This window comes from Tachysurus vachellii, chromosome 12 (genome assembly GCF_030014155.1).
Source record: "Tachysurus vachellii isolate PV-2020 chromosome 12, HZAU_Pvac_v1, whole genome shotgun sequence".
Lineage (NCBI taxonomy): Eukaryota > Metazoa > Chordata > Actinopteri > Siluriformes > Bagridae > Tachysurus > Tachysurus vachellii.
The window spans coordinates 20524245-20531440 of NC_083471.1; positions in this window are offsets into that span (position 1 = coordinate 20524245).

The window sequence follows — 7196 nt, forward strand, 5'->3', positions numbered from 1 at the left end:
TTGTTTTGTAAAATACATAAGAGCGCCAATATTTTCATTTAAGTTAATACAGCTTTTTTTTTAGTCACGATGGTAATCAGAGGACATTATAATGTCAGAATCAATTAGCTGGTTCCAGTCTTTTCGTGGGAAATATATAGCTTTCATTTCCTTGCCAGTGGTGATTCATTATGATCCAGCTAGACAGGTATATTCATTCATCATTCATTAAGTCAGACAGGCAGAAGGGGTTTCAACATGAGGCATCCTGGGCAACCTCATTAAAAACACACAAGTTTGCATACACACATTGCTTGATGGTAACAGGATTTGAATCTCTTTTTTTCTTATTTCAATCTGCCTCAAAAACACAGTTAAAACTAGAATTTATGGAATTTATAGAATTTCCAACTGTATGTTTTCCTAAAAAAATCATTTACTGTTTACTAAATCATTTACTGTATATTATACTACTGTATAATGTACTTCAGATGGAATAAAACTGTGTGGTTTTTTAATGACCTGACTTAAAAAAGATATATCAGGGGTTTAAAGCTAAACAACTGTGAAAAAGATGATATAATGTACAAATGTAAGGTATTTTGGAACTGCATTATGGGGCAGAATGGTGGCACAGTAAGTAATGTTGCCACATGACAGCTCCTGGGTCGCTATTTAGCTCCTGATCTCAGGATCCTCTCTGTGTGAGTTTTATATGTTGGTTCCATGTCTGTGTTGGTTTCTACCTGTTTCTTTGGTTTCCTCCCACCAGTAGTTGTTGGTAAGTGAGTGAGTGAGTGAGTGAGTGTGGTGTGTGTCTGAGTGTGTGTTCCTGACCAGGATAAAAGTGCTTACTGACGATCACTTTATGAACTGTATTGTATGGTAGTCCTGGATAAAACGTCTGTAGAAAAAAAAAAGAGTTTTGAAGCTAATTTACAGATTAGAACCCACACACAAACATAAATCGTTGGGGTCTTTCAACCTTGAGTCTCATTTGTGTAAGACTCTGACAGAATGCGTAGGATTAACGAAGAACAATTAATGAAGAATGAGTCAGAGCTTCTGGTCAGTCTGAGACAGCACCGGCCTCGTCCTCCCACCCTCTCGTACACCATTAGTCACAGAGCTGAGCATGTCAGCCAGTCCCTGCACCTGTTCTGTCCCACACACTCATACACACACTCTCACACTCCAGGGAATAGTTACTGCCTTGGGAAAATGCCTGTAGCTCTGTAGCTTGGCTAGTCGTTTTTTACTTGATTCACACACACACACACACACACACACACACACACACACACACACACACACACACACACACACACACACACTTCTGCACATCTATATTGCACCAAATTATTGCAAATCTAAACCTAAATCCAACCCCTTACTTTAACCTCAGTAACGTTCCTTCCTGACTGTATTCCTAACATTTTGAGTATATTTGATTTTCACCAGGATATTAAACCCCAAAACACACAACCATTCTAATTTAATAAATACATGTGTTCTGTTTCATTGGCTTGCGTTGACCATGTCTCAGCAGCACCCTCACACAGAGACCGGCTATAAAAATCCTCTATGTATATACAGGTGGAGTGTTAAACCTCATTAGAAGAAAATAAAGAAAGTAAGATTTACGACTAGCTTAGTTGGCTTTTAGAACGAAATATGAGAAAAACAGAGTACAAGGGGATCTGGAGTGTAAAAAAAAACAGGAATGTCATGACTGTGAAATAACTTCTCAGTACTGGAGAGAGAAGAGTATGTAAGACCTCTAGAGAGAATATGAAAGAGTATGATAAACCTCGGTACAGTCAGTATGTACTGAACTGTACTCAAACATTTCAGCACATAGGAAATAGATCCGGCCTTGAACATGGCTGATTTTTTTTCTATTACTCACTAGCTCAAGATCAGACTGTAGAGGGACATTAAAACATATTTAGATTTGCTCTTTTCTTAATATTTGTTAAAATTGTTTTGCTCATATTTGCTCATATTTATGGACTCAGTAATCACTTTAACCCATTCAGACTCATGCTAGATTCAATCCATTTCCCAATAACACTGAACGCAATGCACAGACGTTTTCTGAACATTTATGGAAGAAGCCTTGGGTGTCAGTTATTTTTAAAGAGTCACAGTGCTTTGTGTAATTTCTTTGCACGAGAAAGTCTTCAGGACAAGAAAGTTTACACTTCACGGTATAATGACAAGCTGTCTCATTTAACATGAAAGAAAGGCTTCTGGTGAGGGAATGACTGATTATCTCGGCTATTACATGAAAATAAGGATTAACTATAGAGTCATAAATTTGTAATAATTGCCAAATCACTGCAGTATAAGCACGATAACTCATTCCCCTCCAGAGTGTAGTAAGGAATAAAATACAGTCCATCCTATCATTTACGTTAAAACCAGAACTTCTGTCAGAGTCATGCTATCATAGAAAAGTAATCCACACCTAATGATTTGATCATTCATTGCTTGGGTATAAAGTCACAGAATTACAATTTGCTATATTCGACTCTAAAGCTGAATACCTTAGTAACGAAAAGGTGGTTTTGGAGAATCCTGTACAGAATAGAAAAGCAGAGGAACAATGGACAAAAGCAAATTTCAAATGTATTATCCTGCTGAATAACATAACAATTACATGTTTCTTAACCATTTTTAAAAAAATAAATAAATTTGATCTCTCTTAACTAAATCATTTCTTAGCTTGCCAAGAGCTGGCATAGCATCATGAATTAAACATGACTCAACCTCCTTAACCACGGAGACAAATGAAAGGAATAAAAAATATTCCCTACTTCCTTCAGGCTAAACATAGATTTCTTTTGTCTAGAACAAAACTCAGAGCCTAATTTACTCCGCTGATGTCTCACTGATTCTATTGAAATGAACCAAGCAGAATAAAGCTTTATTTTTTACAGATTGGCAAGCATTTTCCTCTTGTATTAGAAGCTTCATTGAACAACCGCATTGTTTGTTTGATGTGGAAGAAGTGTTTTGTTCTGATGATGTAAAGTGTGAAAATGCATGATCTCTTTTTTTCCTCTCAACATAAAAATAAGAACCTGGTCAACAGATAATTTGAGATCATGCATTTTCACATTTTACATCGTCAGAACAAAACACTTCTTCTACATCGAACAAACCATACGGTTTGTCTTCTGACTTTTAGCAAAGTAGATTTTCTTTTAAGGAGTACTCATATTTTAGGAATATAACCAATAATGAAAAGTTTGTATTCACTGTTATTAAGACAACATTAATATAAAACCAAGGTACGAGAACACTTTTCTGTGGCTGAATATCAAAACAAATTTATATCCCCAAAGAGTGCCAATAATTCTAGAAGGCATTGTACCTGAAGGCAAAGCAACTGTTCGCTCGTCTTAAGACAAGGAGTTTGGAATGCAGAGAAAGCACAAGCTGAACACAGAATCACTGTACATCTTTATTGTATTTATTTTCTAACCTTAAAAGTGCACAGTTCTAGGCCACTAAAGACACAAACCAATTTGTTATTGGAATCTGGAACCGGATTAAATTCATCTTTAAGGGAAGTTGAGGCTGTAGTCAGCAATCCATAATGAGCAGCCCATGTAAAACAGCTGAGTCTGAGTTTCATCAAAGCAGCTTGACGCTGCAAGTAAAACCCACAGGAAGGTCAGTCACTGTTGGATGTTCCAGTTTCAACAGCTTGCACGTGATCCTTTTCACTCTTTATAGAGCAATTTGTGAATTTAGAAAGAACTCTCCATGTTATCTGGAGCTCAACCTATTTATTTTGGTTAAACTGCAGTCATTTGGTATGTCCTACACTTGTGGTATTGAGTTATAATTAGATTTCTTTGAACTTAATTCTCAGAGACAGTAGAATAAATCATACTCGTTGTTAGATAAATTGCTGCGTAAAGAAACAATTGTTAACATCTATTGTTTACAAAAATGTTTGATTATTGTCTCAATAAACACAGATCAATCATATGGTCATATCAATCATTCAGATCTTTCAGTTTGTCATACCTAGATTTTAAGTCAAGAAGTTTCTGTTATGTCTCATAAGAGTCTATATGTGCACATATTATATGTGGCTTCTTAAAAAATATTTAAATTTGCTTATATTTAAGATATTTCTACTTGGTATCCTGTTTTTTTTTTTTTTTTTTGGTTGTTTGTTTTTTGCTTCATTCAGTACTGTATGTTATGTGAAATTTTTCATGACTATGCATCACCGAAGTCATTCCAGTCAGTGCTACAAAAATCCCTGAGTGTTATATCAGGGTCCCTTTGAGGAAAACTCCTACTTCTAATGAAAGGCACTGTCATATTTTTTTGTTGTTGCCATGGCAATCCAGTCTGTTATATGACATTAAATGAAAGAGTGTGATGAATAGTGACTGCTGACCTAGAAAATCCTGCACTGTTTGGTGAGCACTCAAGAGGAAATGAAAATACAGCAACAGATGCTGGGAATCAATATGTATGCCACGGGAGAATTAAAATGAATAGGGACTTCCTAATGCACTGCTACAGAGTGTATAAATATTATCTCCATTCACATTTACCCAGTGGGGCTTAGAGTGTAAAACCTGACCAAACTATCAGACACTCATTTCAAACTCAGTAATCCAGTTATCACAAGTAAGGACATAGGAAAATAATCCACGACAGTGTGGTATGATGCCACAGTGGATTATTTTTCAATAACACCATATGCTGAAGTGATTTATTCCTCTTATATTCACAGCCAATATTTATTTTTTATTTATTAATGAACGACAAGCTTTTTAAACATTTATAGTTAAATGTCATGTTGGGGAACATCTGTAAGTCTTCAACAAACAGGCAACAGTCATTTCTTTACCAGGTTCTCTTTTCTTTCACTCTCTTGAAGTTAATAAAATGCAGCTTGTGTTACAAAGAGGCCGGAAAGTACAAAGTCATCTGTCCTAAAGACTTTCTCATGGTTTAAAATGTTTGCTTATAAGATATTATATTAGATCAGATATATTACATATATAATATATTACATTGTTTGGAAAATCTGCTAAACAGGTCCCATGAATTAGCTGTTTAAATTAATATAAACCTATAATTGGACCTCCACTGAGATGAGGCCGAATCTGTGAGGATCTTGAGGCATCTAGAGATGTTCCAGCTCCAGTTAGACTCTGCTATACTAAAGAGGATATGCCAACTCCATGTGGTCTTTGAGGACAACAACCTCCTCATCAATACAACATACATCAGACTGTATATTTATAATCACACTTTCCAGTGTCACCCACATGAGGATGAGGTTCCCCTTTGAGTCTGGTTCCTCTCAAGGTTTCTTCCTTTACCACCTAAGGGAGTTTTTCCTCACCACAGTCACCTGAGTCACCTCAGACTTGCTCATTGTTGATAAATACAAACACATTTAAATATATCTAATATTAATCTTGATTTTTTGTATTATATTAACCTTTATATTATTCTTTATAATAACCTTTTCTTCTATGTTTGTGTTCTGTAAAGCCACTTTGAGACGATGTCGATTGTAAAAAGCGCTATACATATAAATTTGAATTGAATTGAATAATTAAAATTACAGCTTGCACTATTTTTAGAGCTGCTGTTATAGAAAATATATAAACCCCTTCTGATCAGATTAAAGAATTCAACAACATTGTACTATAACAAAAATCAAAACTATTAATACAATTCCTAAGTCTATCTTATTAATAATAAAAAAAGCCCTTGTTTCTTAAGGATCCCTTAAGGATTAATGCTGGATATATTTTATCAGGATCCAGATTGTCATGCAGATGACAGAAGGCCAGTGGGCTTGATGATTAGCTCTGTCTTAAGCTGGTGGCTAAAGCAGAAGTGAAATCATTCCCTCCCCAGCCAACAAGCACTCATTAAAATTCCACCATCCCGCCCTCCCGGCGTGCCCGGCTAGTCGGTTGCTATTGGATACCAGTCGTGACTAATAACCTCAAGCAGCTGGTCAATCAACAATCAAATCATGATAGACTAATGCCAGACAAATTGTCTATCATGACTGATTAAAGTGGTGTGGCTCTTTAATCAAAATCAAACATGGATTTAGAAAAAAAAGGTAACTGTCAATGACAATAACAGGCTTAGATGATGAAATATTTAATTTCAACCGGAAATCAACTCATTTAACGGCAGCAGGTAGTCCTGTGTTGACTGACAGACAGTTGTATGCCAACACGTCTAGAATTGAAGGGGCTTTTTACATCTGGTCACTTCATGCATTTTCTGTGATCGGGTAGCTATCCGATGGTAAAAAAGACCAGGTCTAAATGCCCTCCGAAACGTTTTCGAGACGGATATAAATCCGATCGTTCAAACCACTTCAGGAGGTGTTCTAGACGTCTGCTTCAAATATATTGTTTTTTCTCCCCGTTTAGTTTAGTGTCTTTCAATATATTATGTAATATAACATAACTATTTTATTCAACACTTCATTACGCTATCATTGTAATAAAAATGTGAAAGAATGTATGACATGGAGTATTTTTAAAATGATGCATAATACACATTGACTTGGTTCACTAATCATATCAGACAAAAGATTGATGCTTGCAAAGTACATGTACCTTTCTAAAAAAAATCAATTTGGCTTTTGTTGTTGTTAATATTAATCCTTTAAGCTCCTCTCACTGGCCTTCAGCCTCTGCACTAATCTTGTGCATTGACTTCCCTCTGGTGTGCAGTCTTTCAGCAAGAACTATTGTTCAACATGCATACGTTAACATAATCACCGGCACAGATCCACCGCTGCCTTAACACGTCTCTAAAAGTTTCCAATCCTCCGAGGTTATATTAGGTTGAAGAAAAAAGCGTCTGTTGCCTCCAGTGGGATAGTGGGATAGGACCTCCTACTGTTAACATCCTCTGAGCAGGAGATAAAACTGCACTCCATCTTCACTAGCACTTTTTAATTAGCGCCTATCTTCTTGTCTGGCGAAGGTTTCCATTTTGGTACCCAAAAAGAAAGAACCTTTTCATGACAGGCAGTGTTAAATACCAGTCTTTGAGGCTTTTCGGTCTAATTTATGGACCAAGTGTATGTGAAAGGTTTTTTTTTTTTTTTTTTTTTTTAAGAAAAAGCCAGAACAACCTGTCCAGAAGATTCTGTGCTTAGGCCAGACTGCACGTCTGGTTTCTTCCATCCCCAGAACCAA